The sequence below is a fragment of the Coturnix japonica genome, chromosome Z (genome assembly GCF_054131305.1).
Source record: "Coturnix japonica strain WE chromosome Z, WE-NBRP24, whole genome shotgun sequence".
Lineage (NCBI taxonomy): Eukaryota > Metazoa > Chordata > Aves > Galliformes > Phasianidae > Coturnix > Coturnix japonica.
In genome coordinates, this window is record NC_140702.1 from 71,399,608 (window position 1) to 71,416,196 (window position 16,589).

Genomic DNA, 16,589 nt, shown 5'->3' on the forward strand with positions numbered 1-16,589 from the left:
CTCAATTCAAAAGCTCAGTAATATCAAAAACACATTCCTTGACTCCCTCCAGCTTTGGAACAGTGCCTAACAAAACAGGAATATAATCTGCAAAAAGTTCTCTTTCAAGTGCTCCCCAGGAAGCTAGGGTAACGGGTTAATACAATTAAATCAAAATGAATAATTTTAAATGAAGAAAAAATTATCCCAGTTTTCTTTTCCCGCATTTTCCTATACTTTTAAAATGTATTTATTGTTATAGGAATATAAATATATATATCTATTAATGCATATGTAACAAATGCCACATAATAGAAAAATCGAGATTTTCTTCTTGGATGCTAGCCTCAGACACTGTAGCTTGAGAATATGCTTTAAAGGTGGTTTCTTTTTAAAGTTTGTTTGTCCTTCTTGATCACAGCCCAGAATAATCCAATACCATGGCAACAGTCAGCCAGGATCAAAATCCTCCTGAACAAAATAATCTTTCCAGAGATATTAAGATGCAGGAAGGTTTGTTAAAGCAAAGCATGCACATATCAACACTGGGCCAATGCTATGAGAAGCAAGATGCAATATCAACTCCTGTTGTTTTTTTTGTTTTTTTGTTTTTTATTCTGTTGAGAATTTAGGCTAGGATTTCAAAAATAGTTTAGGTTGAGTATATATCCTCAGTGTTTGCTGGAAATTGAAGGAAAGTAGGTTCCTTATGCTCTTTTAAAAGTCTGAGTCTTAAATCTCTCTCAGTAGTCACTCATGTTGATTGATAACACTTACTGTGAATAGACTTTTGTGTTGACCATTATCATTTATTCATGATGTGTCTCTTACCCAAGGGCATTCTTATATATCACTGAAAATATTTCATCTTCTAGAGGAAGAAGTTCATAGACTAAGTTCCAAAACAGAAGACTAATAGGAAGTTTAAGGGTAAGATTCTACTCTGAGCTTTTCTCAGAATTTCAAAATGTCTGAAATATCAACACTTGCATCCCAGGAGAGTTTGTTAATCTTCAAGTTCTAACATAGAGCATATTAGACCATGTTCTACCCCACCATCTTGAGACTGGATACAGGTAGCAGTACGAAGAAACACAGGATCAATCAGATTTTGTTTTTAGGGGGTAAGGCAGTGAAAGAATATTTTATTTGATTTTCAACTATTCAAGAATGGGTTTCAGATACCCTGCTACACCCTGATCTTGGAGGTAGCAACCATGCCAGAGTGGTTCAAACTAGAAGATCTTTAAAGTCCCTCTCAGCCTAAGCTGCTTTATGATTCTGTGTAAATATGTCAGTTCAATTTTTAGTTCAAGAGAGATTTCAAATCTTACTTTTATTAAAATTCAAGTTTGCCTAGTTTTTTATAGATATATGATAGACACAAAGGCTTTACATACATTTCAGTGATTTTGGTTTTATGTTTCACCTAGTCGTACTACAAAACTAACAACAGATTAACTCTGCAACTGGCTCACAAATATATCTTTAATTGCTTTCTGCTATAAAAATGGCTTTGTAAAAAATATTAAAGATTTAGATACTTTTTTTTTTTTTTTACCCAGTAGGAGAAAAATGTAATTCCTAGTCAGTAAATATCAATTTGAAGAGAGAGAGAGAGAGAGGGAAAAAACAACAACAACAACAACAACAAAAAAACCAACAAAAACAAAACAAAACAAAACAAAAACCACCAAACAAAAATAAATAAATAAATAAAATAAATCAAAAAACAGAAAAAAAATCAACAAAAACCAACAGAATCAATTCTGAGAACTAAAGTGAAGATTTGTCATGCTTATAGCATGTTGTAGATTGATGTCAGTCTATAGTATTCTCTTGTGTATTATGACTAAGAAAAATGTGATAAGAAATATTTTTAAACAAAATCACTTTCTTGCTTGAGAAAGACGCTGTACTTAACAAAAAGAATCAAGTTCAGAAGAAATAATAAAATAAATAAAATCTAAAACATTAATGAAAGCAGAATAAGTTTTCTCTTTTTCTATTGTAATTGCATGAATAAAACAACAAAAAACAAAAACAACTACAACAAAATCATCATACTAATCATCATAAGATCTGATAAGTCTATATGTTGAAGAAGGTTAGGAATACATTCTGTCATTTTTATAGATGTGCCTTTTATCAGATACTGGGCATCTCAGGAGATTTTTCAAGCATGATAGTATGGACTCTCAGTGACACAAAGCATCCCACTCAGCATGCTCAGAGGCAACTTATTCTGATGTAGCAAATGACATACACCCAGCTAGACTGATTTATACTTTATTGATTTCCTTCTGTTATGGGTTGTATTTATATCTCTTTCTCAAACTTTTCTGTGAGTCATATGAGCACACTAATAAAGACAGGGATACAGAAAGTCCCAGGTGAATTGTGTCTTTTTCTGCTCTTCATAAGTAGGTCACTAACTCTTTTCAGAAGCAGCACCAAACTTTATTTTTTCATCTTCCTTAAGTTGGTAGTATACTTGTAGAAACTCCTTCCTACATGTTTCTGTGTTTTCCTTTCATATCTCAGAAGTTTCATCTCCACCAACACTTTGGGCTTCCTGACATGCTAAAAAAAACAGCCTTCCATATCAATCCTTGGGAGGCTGTACATGATTCCACATCTCACATACTTTCTTCAGGCAAGCTGAATTTCTATTTTTTTATGATCACAGAATCACAGAATGATTTTTTTATTTTTTATTTTTTATTTTTTTAATGATGATGATTATTATTATTATTTTAAATAGAACTTAGGAGTACAACCTAGTAAAAAAAAAAAAAAAAAAAAAAAAGAAGGAACAGCAATAAAAAATCTTCTGGTTTCTCTCTTCTATACTGACTTCTATTCTTTTATCCTACTTTCCAGAATGATAAACAGAAAGGTTTTACATAAAGAGCAAATAATTAGATGTTAAATTTATACATTTTTCATGCAAATATAAATAGATTTATTTATTTATTTATTTATTTCATTACAGCTTGGAATTCTTTCTAAATGAGATCAGTACAGTAACATCTACAGAGAAGGAAACTGGGACTTCAAGCAACAAAGTTGGCTACTCTCAGAGATTTTTATGAAGGATTAGTAAATGTCTGGCTATTAACTCTAGCTTGTAGACTGTAATATCTACAGAAGAATATTACATATATATATATATATGATATATAAATATATCACTGTAGGTATGCCAGATTCTTTACTGTTTCCCCAGTATTTCTTCCTGAACAATACTTGAAAAAAATGCTGGACTATTCAGAATATTGTTATGAATCTCCACTTCGCCATTTTACACCAGAGCAACAGAAAGCTGAATCCACTTATCTGAGATTCTAGTGATAAGCATTGCTAATAGACAGACTCAGCAGAAGCAATGGAGGGGGTGGAGGGTGGGGGGAATAAAAAGAGTGAGAGAGAAAAGAGAAGGTGAAGAAATAACAACAGCAAAAAGGCAGAGACAATGAGCAGGGGACCACTGTGACATGTCCCTTCTATTTCATTGTGTGTGATGTGTTTGAGGAGGAAGCACCATGAAATGCTTAGAAGTTCAGGTCCCCCCCGTGCTCCTCAGAAGTTTGGTGCTTAGCAACTTAAAGATGCAGCATTTCGGAAAAAAAAAAAAAAAAAAAGAAAAAAAAAGAAAAAAAAAAATTCAAACTACACACACAGTCCACATTTTGAAGTATGTTCTGCTTTTATGATATTGGCTTGTAGGTCTGGAAGAGGTCAGAGTCTCTCCAAGGAGGCCATCCTCACAGTTTGAGAAATGCCACTTTTTCTATCTTGTCTTACTTCTGCTTGATGTTAGGACTGGGAATCTGCTAGCAGATGTTCTTAATCAAAGCTGTCTCTCTGATTACCGCAGGGGTCATTCTTATTATGAAGGTTTTTACTTTGCCAGTGAACACTGGGGGGTGAGATGTGCTCTTGAAAACAAGCAGAATATTGTTCATCTATGACAATGAACAAACAAGGATACAATGAACAAAAAGGATGAAGGAAGCTCAGCGGGGAAAAATAAATCCTTCAAGTAATGAAGGAGTCAAATGTTGAGATAATAAATCTTAGAAAGACATTCACTTATTTATTTGCTTTTAAATTCAGAAATTTATTTACCTCCCCACAAAAAAAAAAAAAAAAAAAAAAAAGTTTATCTCAGAAAAGTTTTTGCAAATATGGTTAAATATTTTGTTTTAACAGTAAATGATCTGGCTTCCTTGGATACTATTTGTAATAAAATATTCACTTAATCAACAAAGAAGAACTGGTTGGTGATGTGAAGTATTGGCAAAGACTTGAGTGAAATAATTGTAAGACAATAGATTTTGGAATGACACTTGGAAGAAACAGGGCAGTACGTTGCATTTTGATCTTTTCCAGAATGTACTTCGAGACATCCCATGGATTAGTGAACTGGAAGATAATAATAATATATATAATAATAATAATAACCCTTAATATTCAAGCATCACTTCCTCCATGCTAAAGAGCTGTACATCCCTAAGGCCAAATCATCTTTAAAGCTCATGGAGAACAGGCGGAATGCCTCAGGGATGGAGGTTAGCCAGTCGGCCTTATCTCCATTTCTGAGAAGATGATGGAACAGCTTATTCTGAATATCATCACCAAGTTAGTAGGGGGAAAGAAAGAAAAAAGTGTTATCAGCAGAAAACAACATGTGCTCACCAAAGTGAAAAAACACACCTGGTGTGTTGGCCAAAGTCTGACAACTTTCTATCACAGAATCACAGAATGGTCAAGGTGGGAAGAGACTTCAAGGATCATGAATCTCCAACCCCTCTGTGAAGAAAGGCCACCAACCTCCCTGCATTTAGTAGATTGGGTTGCTCGCAGCCCCATCCAACCAGGCCTTGAACACCTCCAAAGACCGGACATCCACAGCCTCTCCAGGCAGCCTGTTCCAACACATCAGCACTCTCATAGTAAAGAAATACCTCCTAACATCTAACCTAAATCTTCCCTCCCTTAACTTAAAACCATTTCCTGTTGTCCTGCTGTTATCCACCCTTTCAAAGAGTTCACTCCCCTCCTGTTTATGAGATGTACTGTACCTCTAGTTTACTTTTTTAAAAAACAATTTTATTTATCTTGTTTATATATACAAGTCTGAGTAGATTTTAGAAGCTTGTTTGTTAAATGCATGCTGTAAGAAGCCTCCAGAAGTTATGTTTTTAAGGAAAAAGAGCAGATACTACATCTTAATATTTCTACTTATTAGATAGAATAGGCAGGAATTATTTTATCTGGTTTCTATTACTGAAAAGGTAGACGCTACAGCCAGGAGAGAGAGAGATGATTGACTCCAATGTGTACTTCTTTCCAGACTCAGAAAATCATCTGACAGATCATGAATGATTTTCTCTTTTATATCCCTCACTACCTCAACTGTAGATTGTTAACTGAAACAAAATATCTGCCAGCCTCTGCCAGTCACAGTTCCTGCTTAATCACATCCTTCATGCATTTGTATGATGGGACTTGTCTTTTTGTTCATTTTGAAGTTTTTATTTAGTTTCTTCAACACTGGTATTTCCAGTGCAGATTGAAAGGTCAGGAGTGAGTAACATCCAGTGCCTAACTCAAACAGATGAATTTTCCCTTCACAGCACACAGCAGTAGGAAATACTATCCCTCAGCATGGGATAAAATACATTTGAGACACATTAGAAGGTAATAGACAGGTATGCTTTTTCTATCACAGATGTCAAAGTTTCAGGTATTCTGTATTTACCTGAGCAATTCCAGCATGCACTCAATATAGATTATTAGAGATGACAAAACTTATAAAAAAAACATATAAATAAATAAATAATAATTTAAAAAAAAAATCACTGACATATCAGGATACATTCATTTCCTTTTTTCTTCTTGCTTCACTTCTGTTTCCAGTCATCCTTTGTGAACAACAAAGCAAGAGAGAGGCACAGCAAAAGACACAGAAAGAAGTCTACAGCAGGTGATACTTAGCTATTTGTGCCAGCCCAAACCATCTGCCACCTCACTAGGAGGAAGGAAAGGAGCTGAATAACAGCTCAGACTCAGACGAAAAAAAAATAAATAAAATAAAAAAAAAAATAAAAATCAGGATCTCTGGCTTAAATAGTGGAGAACTGGATTCATCTCTGCATTGATCTCTGCACTGTTGTGATTGGATATCAGACACACTCTTCCTACCCTTTTGACTGTTCCAGTAGTGATCCAGTTAAAATGGGATTAGTATAAAGAAGAAATAGACCATAAGCATGCAGTGGAAGTGGTGAAAGACAAACGTGTGTTTCTTTTTTGTCTCCAAGAATCACAGAATCACAGAATTATCAAGGTTGGAAAAGACCTAGAAAATCATCCAGTCCAAGCATCACTAATACTTCCCAGCTAAATCATATCCCTCAACACAACATCCAAAAGTTTCTTGAACACCCCCATGGTCGGTGACTCCACCACCTGGGCAGTGCTTACTTACTTCATGAAGGCTTTCTGGTGTTAAGACTCTGACTGACAACTGCTAATTATCCAGGGGGTGAATGGTGGCTGTCACTGTGCCACAGCACTTCTGCTTATGATTGTAAAGATAAGCAGAAGCAGGACAAGCAGTCTTTTCCAGGGGTGCTGCTTGAAGGAGCTAACCACTGCAGAAGGAGATAAAGCTTGTGCATGGCAATGGAGGCACCACTTCCTGATCGTTTATCTGTTGGCCCAGGAATGTCACACTAAACTGAGAGAAAAGTAGAAGAAGAAAACCCACAGAAATGAGGGATAAAAGGCCCTCACTAAACTGGGGACTTTGGAGACAAACTCCCAAAGACACCTTTGACGGAGAATTCCCTGAGGGGAAAACCTCTTCAGAAGAACCTTCTGAGGCCAGCTTACTGTGGAGTTTCCTGGCTTTCTTCCCATCCCCCACGGTGATCAGATGAGTTCCAGAGATCAATGGACCTACTGTGTACCTCTCTGGACCCGCGGTGGTGACTATCTCTTTTGCTTTCTGCAGAAACTCCTTGATTATATTTCCTACATTTCCTGTCGCCTACCTCCCCTTCCCCATCTTCCTAAATGGCTAGGACTTGTAATAAACTGGTCAGACCAACATTTGAACTGTTGCTTCTTAATCTCGTGCTGGGTATACATATATAAAACCTTGCCTCCCTTCTATAAATTGGAGTGAGACAGAAGTGGAAGTGGATTACTATTATAAACAGTTCCTTGATTAATGATCAGCCAGTTTTTCAGGACTTATAGGAAGGAATACTTGAATCTTTTAGCTGTATCCTTTTCCTTCTGTGGATTTTTACTGGGAACAAAATGCATAACACAGACAAAGGATATACTATGAAAACAATATAAAAGATGTAGTTTATTATCCTAGCAGACTAATGTCTGTCTGAGCATAATATGACAGCTTTCCAAGACACTATTGTGACCTCCACATTGTACAAAATCAGTAACTGTCTCTTAATTCTGGGAACAGTCAAGTAAAAAGCTGAGATAGATACTGAAATTAATCCACAACATACAAGAAAACCAGCAGCAACAACATCAGCCTTATAGATGCTGGTGCCTATTTATCTAATCACTTCTCTTTAATTTACTTAATTTACCCAGAGAAAGAAACAGGAAGAATATTCTTCCTATTTCTCCAGAAGATAGGTGATGTTTGCAGGAAGATACAGGGATGGTTTTCAGGTTAGGCAACAACTAGTTATATTACTTCTTTGCTGATATTTCTGAGGGTTTTCAGAGAGTCATTTTGTCCCTTCATCGCTCTAACACTGATTTGTCACTACTGCATTGCCCACTAGTTAACAGGAGAACATTTTATATGCACTTACTCTTCTTGTATTAATTACTGCTCTGCACCATGGTTAGCTTATAAAGTAAGGATGAATCTTGTCAGCCAGGTGAGAAAAAAATGAATTGAAAAGATAAATAATAATAATAAAAAAAAAAAAAGGCAAAGAAAAAAAAATAAAAATAAAGATGAGAATAACATAAAATAACTCAGGGCTTTAAGAAATAGCACCATATTTTGATCCTATTTACATACTGAGAAGTTACTAAACAATCTGTGGTGGCACACAGGCCCTCCTTCCAGAAGTATCTTCCGTGATGTTCCCACTCTAACTGCCCTCTTGCTCTCAAATGAAGATGTATTCATCAGTTTTCTGCAACTTCTTTTAGCTACATTTATTAACATTAATCTTCTAAAAACAGTAATGAAAGTATGTAGCCTATTGCCTCAGAGATGTTATCTATTTTTTTTTAATTCAACCCAAAATATGGATAAAATCACCATATCTGTTCTTGACAATGCCAGCAAAAATGCCTTAGTGCTATACTCTCTAAATCAAAGAACTGTCTTTTTCTTTCATCTTAATGCAAATAGTTTCTCTTAAGCATCAACATCTTAGTAATTTTCTCTTAAAAGCATGCACTGAAGCAATCTTCACTGTTAACTATCTCTAAAATCCCCAACTGTATATGGTTTATAAGGCTTTTCCCTCTTTCTCATTGGTATGCAAGAAAGAATAAGGCAATTTTTACCTTTTACCACAAAAAAAAAAAAAAAAAAAAAAAAAAAAAAAAAAGAGTTAACAGCACAGTAATTATGTTTCAGTAAGCAACAGTGAAAATAAAAATTTAGCCTGCTAGTGAAGAGGTAATGATTGCAACTTCAGTTAAGTATTGGCCAGGGATACAAGCAAAGACCTGTCAGCCTAAGTGGGGACTGTACAGTTGCCATCTTCCTCACAGTCTTTTGCAGCCCTGCAGAAGTGAAGCAGGGAGCACAGAATCAGATATCTCATCACTCCATTAAATGACTGTAAATTAGACTATGGTTTGCATATATCTCATTTTGTATTGTTTACAATATTAAGTTCAGTATGACTGTGATTCAAAACGTTTGAGTTGTCATGTTCCTGGAACTTACAGATTTCTTCCACCATTCTTTTTCCTTAGTATTTGAACTAGTGTTTCCAATGCAAGTGAGATGACTAGGTAGCATTAAGCACACAGGAATAGTCACTGGATTGGCATCCACGCAGTCATGCAGAACTGCTTTCTGTGACCTTCTGGGGACTCGTGGGAACAGAGCCTTAGATGAAAGAGAAGGAATCTGTCACCTTGACTGTGAGCAGCTTACAAAATGTCTCTAAGGTATGCACACTGTAGCTGTCCCGCACTGAGGTTTTCTTGCCTTGATATGAGGATACTAAAATCATTTCATCATGCTTCACATTTTTACCATTTAGATGTCCGTACTTTGTTCAGCTGCCTCAACTTTGCTCATAGTCAATGAAAAAAAAAAAAAAAAAAAGGAACTCTGCCTCAATATTTTTTAACATTTTTTCTGAGAACAAGCGGAAATATGCCTTCAAAACAACTATCTCTTCCCAGCAACTATAAGAATAATATGAATGACTAGCTCAGATACAGAAGTCCACTTTGTGAATAATTTAAGTTAGATAAGAGTAGTTCCTTTGGGAACTGGCAGAACATACGCCAACAGCTATGCAGTATCCACACCACTGCTTTTACTGCAAGGCATATCATGGCACTATGAAATTGCTATGGTAGCCTCTTGGTACCTGCCACCAAAACATGACCTAGAAGGTAAATACCATCTTGAAGACATTTCTGCCTGAATCATAAAAGGGAACAGTCCTAGGACAAGGCTTCAACTCCTACTGGAGGTGAAGTGTGTTAATTAGGGATGAGAGAAACAGGTAATACATGCATACAGAGGAATTTAATTAAGAAAATGCAGTGATAGCAGATGATCAGAGGGCAGGTAGTGCTTGTACCAGCAACTTCTGGGAAAATGTTAGACTAGATTAAGACACTGCACAGAGTGCAGTGTATTTTGGTTTCAGTAAGGGGGAAATTTTGTGTATTATATGCAAGCTTGCTCCCAAAGGAGCCTCCAGTGTAGCTATACAGAAAGGATACTCAACATTGTGTTTCTTTTATTCTTTTTCCCAATATAAAGAACTCCCTCTGAGTGATACATGGAAGGCACTGACAGTGTTTCTAATGAACAATTCAAAGGTATACCCAAGTACTTTTCACCTGGCGCAGTGTCAAAATGAAATAGTCTTAAATTTTCTACCAAGAGATTAGAAAATATTATCTATATGATGTGTGAAACACTCTTTTCTGTATGGGCATGAAGGGAGAGCATCTAGTTCCTTCCTTGGGTGCCTAAGAACACATATCTCATACATTTGATATGAATAAAGACTTTGGGGGGAAGGAGTGTTTCCTTTCAGAAAATATGTTTCTAATGAATGTGTAAGAAAATTCAGAGGGACCAATTCTCTATCAATTCAAACTATTGTCTCCATGTATATTTTAATGGAGTTATGAACAGATATACAGTTTGTAATTTATGTACTTGTATGATTCAGAAAAGAACTGATCTTCTTATCTAATCTACTAATGTTCTCAAGGACAACCCACAGCTTCTGAGAAGCCTTGACATTCTGTTCTACAAAAGGCATCCTTCTTGATCATTTAATATTTTCTGATCAAATGGCACTGGGTAGTGCCATTACACACTTTTGTTTTCTTAGCAGATAAGCAAAAGTTTCAGTAAAGAAAATACATTATTAAGGTGAATTTGTGAAAATTGGTACAGGAAGAAAAGAGGTTTCCGTCCACAGCAAACACTGTTTGTGTAATGCTACTTCAGAGCAAATGATTTTTGTGAGGCAAACCTCTGGAATTCCTGACAACATTATGTAGGACAGCTGCATTTATAAAAAGAAATCACAATGCACACAACAAAAGTCTGCGAGAAGTAACTTCTTCAGGGTTCCAATGCCTTTCAAAAGTAGTAAGAAAAGCTAAAATGTTAAAAGACAAATTTGCATGACATTTTGTGAATAACCTGTATGAAGTTTAATTATGTAGGATGGGCTTATACAGCTATTTTCCATAAGGTAGACAACAGAATACAATAAAAATCATAAAATACTGCAATAAAACATCTGGAAAAAACAGTATAGAACTATTCTGGTTTTAGTGGAGTTTATAAAAGCACATATTATTCTTTTAAATGCCTTAAACATACTAAATTTCTTAAGAAATCCACCAGCTTTCATTTGATGGTGGTTTGATTCTCTGAGTATGCCATCATCAGCATTGAAATGAAAACACTTACAAATAAAATTAATGTTCTTCACCTACTACACTAATGGTAATGGTTGTTACTTAGTTCACTACATTTATGCATTAAAAATAAAACTGATTTTGCTCCCTTACTCAGTTTCTAGGAGGGGACAAAAAAAAAAAAAAGTGCACTAAAATTTTCCCCTTAAAATAACACACAGGAAAGTCTCATTAAAATATAATTACCACATAAATAAATAAATAAATGCATTCTTGAGATAAGCTGCAGTGGTGGAGTCTGAAATTTGATTTCCATTCATTCAGGATTACAGAACAGCATGCTTAGATAATAAGTAGAAGGACCTCAGATAAGCTTGAGTGAGTCACTGGACTACTGTGTTTAGCCTGTGAAAGTGTATTTATATGAAGTGCTCTTGGGACTAATGTGGTTCCTCTTCAAAGCCTCAAGCAGGGGTAAAAATCACAGTCTTAAAGCCTGGCAGGATAAACATGTCTTGTGATTTGCTAGCAATTTGAGAGATGGATTTCACTACAGAGCACACTGCTGTTGTCAGGTTGAAAAGTGTCTGCATGAAAATGAATTCATGTGCACACAGCTCCAGACAATGGAAAATCTCCCTGAAATTGCATGTCATCAAATTTTAAGGCCAATTTTTCAAGTCTCTGAGTCACACTTGGGAAATATACTGGTGCACTAAGTTTATCATGAAAAGTTCACATTTTTAACAAGCAAAAATTGGTGCAATAATCTTCACATATATCGCCTCACTGTCAGGTACAGAAAGCCATTTTTTCTACATGTTTGTCTGTTTTGCATCTGATTTATTATTATTATTATTATTATTATTATTATTATTATTATTATTATTATTATTATTATTATTATTATTATTATTATTGTTTTAAAGGAGGATCATCTTAGTTTGTATTTCAGTGAAGGGAATTTTAAATTTAGGCATGAAATCTGATCATGGAGACTAGATAATGTGCCTACAGAAGGTAAGCTGTAGCAAAAATAAAAACTTTTGTGTCAGTCACCAGTGTATAAATACAGAAGAAAGGGCAACTGCTGTGTATGTTCTGGGACGAGAAACTTAAGCTGGACTCCAAGTGTAGCAAAACGTATATTTATTTAGAAAAGAGTGAGAAAGCAAAATAAAAATAAAAATAAAAATAAAAATAAAAATAAAAATAAAAATAAAAATAAAAATAAAAATAAAAATAAAAATAAAAATAAAAATAAAAAAATAAAAATAAAAAAATAAAAATAAAAATAAAAATAAAAATGAGTGAACAGTATTTTTAAATCTTTTTGGAGGCTTCTTGTGCATGATTGCAGCAAATGAGTTGTCGGACAAGCAGATGTGAAGGAAAATGAAAAAGGGATGTGTTGTTTGACTGTCCTTTCCTTTGCATCCATAGATTTTCTGGAAATCAAAGCATTCCCACTATTCTAAATGTAATGTGTGTAACAGCAGACAAGGTTTGTCACACACAGAATAAGAAAGTGAAACCTCAGGAAATGTTCTGTGGATAAGACAGTTAAATCTATCTTTGTAGATAATATTTTGCATTTGCAGACATCACTGATAATTTTTTGAACAGAAAAGGTGAGGCTAAGGACACATCACTTTTAGATTTAATTGTGCCACCAATAAAATAAAATAAAATAAAATAAAATAACATATTTTTTTTGTTGTTGTTGTCACTTTTCCTCTTGCTGAATGCCAATTATTCCAGTTTTATAATGGGAACTTCTGAAGTAAGTGTTGTTTGTGACAATTTGGTTACGTGCAGGTACATTAATAATACCTGCTTGTAACGTTCTCTGGGGTAAACTTAACCTTATTCTGTCTGAAGTTGATTGCTGTGAGCAAAGCCAGATAATCCAGCTGGCAGTCATAGCAGACGGTAAGTAGCAGGGGTAGGAAGTTCACTGAAGCATAACTACTTATGCCAGTCCTGACTGCACTTAGGAAATGTGTCTTTATCTTCTGTGGATACACAGATTTTAGAAGAAACATTATAGAACAATCAACAATAATATACCCAGAATTCATGGAACCTCAGTCTCTGTCCCGTGAATGTGAATCTACCATATTTAATGGTGTCTATGTGCATTTATAAAAATAAGATGATCAGTAACTAAGCAACATTACTGTTTCTAGTGTTATTTTGACAGTTTTTTAACTTCAGAATTCTGAGAACTAGAAATTTACTTCTAAAACACTGTACAGGTTTTCAGTGTCAAAGCACCTCTACCTTATTCAAAATATCTGATATTTTTATCTGGCTTCATATATAAAATTTGATTTTATCAACTTTTTTTAACTCCAGACTTGGCATTAAAAGAACAATAATAATTATTAACAAATCACAGCATTTGGTCACGGTTGAATATATAAATGTACATGTACACATGTAGTTACTGCTAATGTACTTCAAGGAAAGGAGAAGCACCTTACATGAAACATATTCTCTAGAATGTCCTCATACATTTATGTCAATCATGTGTGTTGGGTTTTTTTTTGTTTGTTTGTTTGTTTTTTTACCAATTTCTTGTTTCTCAAATAGGAAGGAATTGCAGATGGAATTACACAAATAAAACTAATAAAAATGTTCATAAATCCACAGGACCTGACGGGGTGTATCCATGGGTGCTGAGGGAGCTAGCAGAGGTGATTGCTGAACCACTCTCTATCATCTTGGAGAGGTCTTGGAGAACTGGGGAAGTGCCTGAAGACTGGAGGATAGCCAGCGTCACTCAGATCTTCAAAAAGGGCAAGAAGGAAGATGTGGGTAATACAGGCCAGTCAGCCTCACTTCTGCCCCAGGAAAGGTGATGGAACAGCTCATGCTGGATGCCATCTCCAGACAAGTAGAAGAAATGTAGGTTATCAGGAGTAGTCAGCATGTGTTCATCAAGGGGAGGTCATGCTCAGCCAACCTAGTAGCCCTCTATGACACTGTCACAGTCTGGGTAGATGGGAGAGCAGTGGATGTAGTCTACCTTGATTTCAGCAAGGCATTTGTTACTGTCTCCCATGGCATCCTAATAACAAAGCTGAGGAAGTGTGGGATAGATGAGTGGACAGTGAGATGGTCTGAGAACTGGCTGACTTTTTACAAATTACTCCTTAGCTCAACATAAGAGCAGGTCACACGTATTTGGTTCATTTATTACCCTTTCTTTCCTTTGACTTTAAGCTACTTTCTTCCCTTTATGTAAATTATATTTTCATTACAGATGCAAATGTAAGATTAGGTAGCTCAGCTCTGCACAAGACTATGATTTTGAACATGGTGCAAACAGCACTCTACCTACTTCTGTGGCTTGTAGAGCTTAGCTCTGGCATTCTTTCCGTGTCCTCACAGGGAATCATGCAATCATAGAATGTCTTGGGTTGGAAGGGACAAGAAACCATCAAGTTCCAATTCCCTCCCATTGGCAGAGTTACCAAATTCCAGATCCATTACCAATTGGGTTGCCCAGGTCCCCATACACGTTGTTCTTGAGCACCTTCAGGGATGGATCATCCACAGCATCACTGTGCAGAACTGTTCCAGCACCTCACCACTCTCTCTGTGAAGAACTCACCCCTGACATCCAATTCCATCCTTGAGCTTAAAACAATTCCCCCTTGTCCTCTAACTATCTACTAGAGTAAATGCTGATTCCTCTCCTGTTTATAATCCCCTTTTAAACACTGGAAGGCAGCAATGAGATCTCTTTTCTTCTCTTCTGGCTGAACAAGCCCAGCTCCCTCAGCCTGCCTTTGTAAGGGAGAGAAAAACAAACAAATTCCCAGAAAAAATGGGAACATACCTATGAAAAGGAAAATTTGTATGATATTTTGCTCCTCTTTCCATTAGAAAAAGGTTGGATGTATAAACTCTGATTCATCACTCCTCTTCACCTCTGGGTAAGGAAGTTATCTGCTTTTATCATTTTAACTCTGCAATATCAGACTAAAATGAATTTAGATGAAGAATGATGTAGACATAGATAGCAGACTGTTTTAAAGGCTAACATGAGACATCCCTAAGACATAAAGCTTTACAATAGTAAACATCTGGAGATGTAATTTCCCAAATAATTGCATACTAATGATAAAACATGACTGAAGTTACAAGGCTCAGACCTCCTAAATGAGAAAAAATGTTGCTTTTTGTTCTCCACCAAAAGTATTGATATTTCCAAACTATTTGTAATAGTTACGATGCTCCAGTATTTCCCCATTCAAAAATGTTTCTAAAGCTATGCTAGGATTATAATGCATGGGAAAGTTCTTGAGCCTGGCTTATTAATAAATTGTAGGTCAATTAAATTCACAGCTGTGGAGACTTGCCTTGAAATCTAGTTTGCCTTTTCTCAAAAATCAAATGCTATTATGGGAGACTCGGCAGCAAATGACTGGTTAGCTGCTAGGACTGTAACTTTTGGGGTCAAGGAAGAATAATTCAGGTCATCTTTTGATCCCTGGAAGTGGGTTGAGTTTACTTTGAAACTGGCCTATATTTCATTCATACATAAAACTCCCACCACAATCCTTCTGAACTACTTTCAGCCTTATATAACGTAATGCTGTTCTAATTCCTGGCAGTGGTCAGCAGTTCCTGCTATTTGCAGCGATGGGCTAAGGTACATTCAGAGGCTTGAGAAGGCAAGATCAAGGTTTTCAGGCTTCCTATGTAATTTTTTTTAAGGATTTACTGCCCCTGTTTCCCTGTTGTCTTATTCCTGTAAAAGATGTGCTCTTGCTATGAAAGCTCATGAAACTATCAAAACCTTCTAAGAGTACCAGACACGTACCTCAGTAAAAGATCAAGCCACTGTGATATTTAGATTAAACATTAATAAAGTTATGAGGTGGAAAGGAGATGAAATGAATCAAGATTAGGAAAAAAGAAAAGAAAAAAGAAAAAAAAAAGAGAAAAAAAGAAAAAAGAAAAGAGAAGAAAAGAAAAAAGAAAAAAGAAAAAAGAAAAAGAAAAAAGAGAAAAGAAAAAAGAAAAAGAAAAAGAAAAAAGAAAAAGAAAAAGAAAAAAGAAAAAGAAAAAGAAAAAAGAAAAAAAAAAGAAAAGAATAAAGAAAAAAGAATAAAGAAAAAAAAGAAAAAAGGAAAAGAAAAGAAAAAAGAAAAAGAAAAAGAGAAAAGAAAAAGAAAAAGAAAGAAAAGGAAAGAAAAGAAAAGAAGAGAAAAGAGAAAAGAGAAAAGAGAAAAAAGAGAAAAAGAGAAAGGAGGAAAAAAAAAGAAAGAAAGGAAGGAAAAAGAAAAGAAAGAAAAAGAGAAAAGAGAAAAGAGAAAAGAGAAAAGAGAAAGAGAAAAGAGAAAAGAGAAGAAAAAAGAGAAAAGAAAAGAGAAAAGAGAAAAGAGAAAAGAGAAAAGAGAAAAGAGAAAAGAAAAGAGAAGGAAAGGGAAAGGGAAAGGGAAGATAAAAGAGAA

General features: G+C 35.3%; 1 protein-coding gene across 6 annotated transcripts in view; it reads right to left on the reverse strand.

Annotated features, from left to right (window-relative positions):
• Positions 1 to 16,589, reverse strand: part of RIT2 (Ras like without CAAX 2) — a 222,351-nt gene that overhangs the window by 142,141 nt on the left and 63,621 nt on the right. The gene's annotated exons all lie outside the window — the stretch shown is intronic.